The sequence below is a fragment of the Patagioenas fasciata genome, chromosome 18 (genome assembly GCF_037038585.1).
Source record: "Patagioenas fasciata isolate bPatFas1 chromosome 18, bPatFas1.hap1, whole genome shotgun sequence".
Lineage (NCBI taxonomy): Eukaryota > Metazoa > Chordata > Aves > Columbiformes > Columbidae > Patagioenas > Patagioenas fasciata.
The window spans coordinates 6,100,967-6,106,966 of record NC_092537.1 but is presented as its reverse complement, the minus strand read 5'-3'; the positions used below and the strand labels follow the sequence as shown (position 1 = coordinate 6,106,966).

At 39.3% G+C, this 6,000-nt stretch overlaps 1 long non-coding RNA gene across 1 annotated transcript in view; it reads right to left on the bottom strand.

The window, feature by feature from the left end:
- Nucleotides 1-987: 987 nt before the first annotated feature.
- The window catches only part of LOC139829343 (uncharacterized), a 64,910-nt gene continuing 59,897 nt past the window's right edge, over nt 988-6,000 (bottom strand). The window contains exon 3 of the long non-coding RNA XR_011741787.1: nt 988-1,066. This is a non-coding gene — a long non-coding RNA (uncharacterized lncRNA). The remainder of the gene's footprint in view (nt 1,067-6,000) is intronic.

Here is a 6,000-nt window from a genome sequence, read left to right as displayed (position 1 = left end):
ATCCAAGGACAACAACGGCATTAATGCACAGATCGCAATGCTCCTGCAGTGAAGGAGGATTTACTCTGCACAGTCGTGGATGGAGGGAAGGACACTGGCTGCCAGTCACCACTGCTAATACAATAATTCTTTGTGCAGCTACACTGAACTTGTGCTAGTTTATACATTACTATTACGGTTTTCTTTCTCTGGTTCAGCTCTTGCTCCAAGTGTATTTTCTTTCAGAATTCTCAGGAACTAGATGAAAATTAATATAATTTTTGTCAAAAAGTATGAACTTGTCTCTACTTTAAATTTTTAACCAGCACTGCACAGTCTTTGAGGAGTTACCTCAAATTACATTTAAAATGAACATTTCAAAACTCCAATCTTTGACAAATTCCATCCCATTCTGAGTTTTATCCATAGCTCCTTATTTTATCTGGGGGAGGGGGAAAATCCAATCAACCTACCAAGATGTCATAACAGAAATTGCACCTTGTGGTTCCCCAACCTGTCTGACAAATTCCATAGGTGCTCTGGGCAATCATCCCAACAAGACTTCTGACCACCTAAGATTATTTGCTGCACAAACTTTCAGATTCCCTTAAAGAACAAACAGCTGCAATTAAGTATAATAAACCTGAACCAAACAAATGTTGCATGTTGGAGCTTATTCTTCTGTTCTCACACTATCACAGCACAGTGCAGCCAGACAGCATGAATCTCCACTAGCAAAACAAAGGCTGGGCAACACTGGAAAGTGTTTAATGTTCATATTTGGGCTACTAATGGAAGAACCCCTGAAGCTTTTAGCTTCCAGATGCTAAGACCGCTTGCTTGTCTTAGCTTGTAAGTTATACACCCACAGAGAAGAAAGAAAGAAGAAAACCAACCAAACAAAAAAACCCCACAAAGAAAATCCATACACACTATGGATAAGATAGATATCTAAGCTAACAACATCATTTAAAGCCACATTTTCAGTGAGATCTAACTTTGGGACTCACCACATTGAGAGTTGAACAGCCGGCTGCCACCCCATAGGCTCATTTGAATATCATACATGGGTCAGCGGAAAATATTCCTAGAAAACAAGGCAAAGAACTGCAATAGTTCAGGCTCCAATAGCCTGTTTTCCATACATTTAAATGGTTTTATAGCCACTCTTTCAAACCCCTTCAAATCCTCCCCTTTACCTTATAACAAAAATAAATGCACTTTCTTCTGGGTGCAATGCCAAGGTCCACATTTCCCCAAGTACTGGCCATTCCTCAAACCTATCTGTGTGTTTTCCTTCCATATCTCACAGGGCTAATGCCAAAGAGGCTTTTATGCCCTTCATAATGTAGTGCCTGACCCCACACAAATCTCTCCCTTTCACCAGTACTGATCAATACAACACAGAAGGTGTCACTGCTCACGTATTTGCAAACCTGTCGCTGACCTCTCTGCTGTTCCATTCCCCTTTGTTCCAAGAAAAGTCCCCTTACATCAATTATTTATCAGATCCACCGGGACTTCAGTAATAAGTGCAATGAGATTTGTGGCTTCTGGGCCAAGATGAAATCCCATAACACAAAAATTTCTCTGTTCATACCTCATTTTCCAATTTCTTTTGAAGCCCCTACAAAACAGCCAAACCCTTGAGTGAGTCAAGATTTAATAGCTCTTTGTTCGCACTTACTGAAATCATCCCATACACAATGAGAAATCCAGAGCTAAAGGCAAGAAGTGACATTGCCTTCTCCCCAAGTGCCAAGCCAGATAAGCACCCTCAGGTCTTTATTTCCAGCCATCCCAAACTCCTCTCTACCTCGTTATATTCAGCTCCATGAGAATCCTCACACACACTATTTCTAATATGTTGTCTTAGATGCTGCGAGTTCACCTCCAGAAACAATCCAAGTTATCCATGCTGGACAAAACACTTTATTTTTTGTTGTTCAGAAACGTTAGCAGAGCTTAATATTTTTTGCAAGGAAAAAAGACTCAGATTTTAGTACTAGGCACTAATAGGGTTTCAAAATATTCAAGATAGCATGCCAGATTCCCCATTGTATTTTTCCATTTTGGTCTAGTTGCAATAGCAAGGAAAAAGGGTCTCAGTGGTGAATTAGGACTCTTATCTATACAACCCCTATGTGAGAAATGTATCTGTATCAAAGTCTCCCAGGCACTGCTGTGCTAGCTTTGAGTAGCCTTCAGGAATAAACACCAATAGTCAACAGGTTGTCTAGAACAAATACTCATAAACACTTCAACAACAACAATTCCCATACCGTGTATAGAAGAAACAAACTTCCCTCAGCTAGTCTGAGCACTTTTATACAGTAAGAATTACAATGGAGAGGCTGGTTGGGGTGGAAGGGAGACCACCAAAAAAAACCACCCTAAGTCATCATTTTCACCAGTCAACTGAAGAAATGCATTCTAAATGTTCTACACATAAGAGGATTTTGAATGATATTAAAGTACAATGAATTAAACAACAGAGAGAGGAACTCATAGCCACAGATACCTCTGAAGCTAAAGATGTCTTAGAATCCCTCAACTAAACCTGGGTGTTTATTATTTAGTGAAAAAAGTGATGAAGCAGATCTTTCTACACATTAAAAAGATGAGTTTACAAGCTAAGAAACAAAGAAAGCATTTACATTAACCAGATAAAAACCTTAAGGGGTGCAACAGAGACCAATCACAAATCCACTGAAACCATGGCTCGGGGTTTGTTCATGATAAAATTTGAGGGGTTTGCAGCAGAGAACAGGTTTAAGGTTTGAGTGGGTACTCAACTCTCAGCTCCAAGGAACATATCTGTTTCTGTTTTCAATACTAGTGTTGTGAAAACATGTTTGGTGTATACATTTCCAGCACAATAATGTTTCTAGGAGAAAGCAGGGCAATTATGCCCTTGAGCAGTTCTGCAATTTCATATTTAATCTTATGAAATACACTCTTTCAGTTTAACAAATCATCTCTAAATTGCCAATCAAATCACTCCAGGAAACGAGACTCTCCATCTCACAGACATGCAAGAAGTAATTTACCAATTAAAGCCAAAGAGAGTTACAAGAATAATTTACAGAAGCTTTCTTGGAATATATTCCTTTAAGTGTGTGCAAAATCAAGGAGAAAAACAAAACAACCCTAGTCATCATTATCCATTGAACCTCCTGAAAAACAAATACTCCCTGTTTAATTAGAGTAATCAAAGCTGCAAAGCCAAGCACTCTAAGGTCAGGAAAAGCCAGAAGTAAGCTGACTTAAGGAACGGTGAATTCCACCCCTGGTGTGCTGCACTACACTACAGCCTTCTGAAGAGACAGAGAACACATGTTATTTTAACAAACCAGCTCACCACTCATATTACCTAATGCTCCATTCCTGGGCCACTGTTCAACTCTATTATCTAATGCTGAGCACCAACTGAGGTCCCTTGGACTTGGCCTGGCTTTGTGTTTCATGTCAAGTAACACATAGATTTTTTTGTTTGCAGTGGGGTCTTAAGCATTGTGGTAAATCAGGGTTCAGTCACCTATGAGGAAAATGAAGGAGACTCTTCGAAGCACCTTGTCCAGCATCCTACCAAAAACGTGGGAAAAGATGCCTGTGTTTCAGTTTTAAGTTATGTTCACTACTTTCCCCTCCTGTGGCATCTACATAACCCAGCTTCCTTCACTGGGCAGCCAAAGTGCTCCCAACCTGTTGTTCTCAGGCAGGCACCTCTGTCTCAATTTGCCCAGACATTTCCAGGTTCCTTTTCAGCTGCTCAGTAGTCAAAGAGCCCTAAAAAACATAATAGACAGAAGTTCTTGATACTACTTAACATCAGGAATGCCCAAGGAGGCAGAAAACCTTTGGAAGGATAAAAAGGAAAAGCAACTGTAGGTAAGAAGGAGGCATCAAATGAACTAGCAGGACTGCAGACTGAAAGCAAAGGAGATGCTTTGTCCTTTCCATGAAAGAGACAGGTAAGCTCTGGAACTCTTCACCACAGGACGCTGTAGATGCAGAGTAGTCATCAGACAAATTCTTGGAAAAAGAGTAAAGACCCAAACTTCAGTCTAGCTACAATGTCCAGAAACCGTTTACCAACCATGAGGTTTGGGTTTAGTTTAACAACAATTTAAGGTAGCAATTAGCTAGAGTTTGTTATTGATACTGCGATTCATCATATCAGCTGCTGCAGTTGGTAATTGCAATATTAATCTGCCTGGGTAGCAGATAGACTTACATAAGATAGACTATGCAATTTCATATATTGTTGGGGATTTTCTTGCTACTGTAGTTAAAAAGAGTTTGGGGTGAATATTTAAAAAAAATCTACAGCTCTGAGACAATCCTGCTTGAAGTGAAAAGATTTTGCTAATTCATACTTTAAATACCACATACGCATCATTAAGTAACTTCCATAACTAGTGAATTAGTAATGGAAACTGCATGTGTGGTGCACGTTTTTGATAAAACCCATTTGTCCTTTAATGGCACAGACCATGTACTACAGAAAAGTAACAAAACATGAAGACCATCCAGTTTGTCCTTACAACGTTCCATCTACTTCTCTGCTATTAGTTATCAAACTTCTCCCAAAAGCCTGTGAAAGACCCGGGCAGACCTTTCTACTGAAACCCCTGAAAGAAAATCACCGAGGCTGTTTACACAAGTAGAACTTGTTGGAAATTGAGGATAAGAGAAACACACAATCCATCATGCTAAAAATAATGAATACACATGTGGGAGGGTTAGCAGAAGAAACAGCATTCCTATTTTCCGTGTTTACCATTTGAGCCCTGCTCTGTTGTATTGATTTTACGTTGCAACAATTTAAAACAAATAGCCTAAAAGGCAATGGTTGCAAAATAATGGTCACTCTGGAACAGACCTGCAGTGTGGAACTGAATGCCAAAAATATATTGACCAGATCTCAACTATTAGGTGATGATGTTGCACTGATAGGAAAGGGGCTAAGCCTCTTGCACTAAACACAGATAAATATTCTCCACCAACTGCAAAACATGAAGATAATCTTAGAAACCTTCAAGACTGCTAGCAATAGAAACTCCACTTGCAGTTGCTATATTCTCCAGGACATTCAGACATAGATGCCATATAGATGTCTAAATCAGACTTGTCAAGTCTCTCACTGAGATAAACGCACTTTGAGGCTTCCAGTTATTTTTTTTTCTGGCAGCAGGGCTGGCTTAAGACATAAGTGTTGACTGACATACTATGAGGTTTTGTTTCCATTTCAATAGGGAAAATAAATTAAACCACAGGCGCATTACACAGGGATGCACAGCTTCTTGAATAGCAGAAAACAATAAAAATTCTATCTGTCCTGGCCATGATGAACACCAAGCAGATCAGTCTGGTACAGGTCAGCATCTCCAGACATGCCAGTGTTAACTACTCTTCTGAACTCTCAAGTACTCAGCACATCTCTTCCTAATGCTGCTAATGTTCATTTCATTAAGGGAAAAGTAATTCTAGATTCACATGCTTTGCTCTTTACCTTTATTCACAATTCTAACAGCTAATACGAGGTGTCAAACCACCACTAATTGAAAATTGATTTTAGATTCAATTAAATGGCTAGCCCAGGAGGTAAGTATACATGCACAAGTCTCATCCGCTGACTCATTCCCTGGGAGCATCCATACTGAATCTCACCAACAGAATCAGTACCTATAACAGGAACAGTGGTGGCTTTAGATGGTGTCTAAATAATATACATACCTAAAACTTCAATATTTAATTGCTGAAGAGCAAGACACTAAGTAACAGCAACAATTTGTGATGGTCAAGCAGTGCTGAAGCTGGAAGATGAGCCCTAACTCTCATTGGCCTATTGCATTACCAGACCTGCTGTTTGATTCTGATTTTGTTTGGGTTTTCTTTTTAATCTTTGTGCAAGAATAAAGAAAGTGATCTGTGTTTTGACATTTGTTTCAATAGTACGTTTCAGAAAACCTTAAAGTAAAATGGTATGATTTCCTTTAAAGCTTTATTTCAGATTTG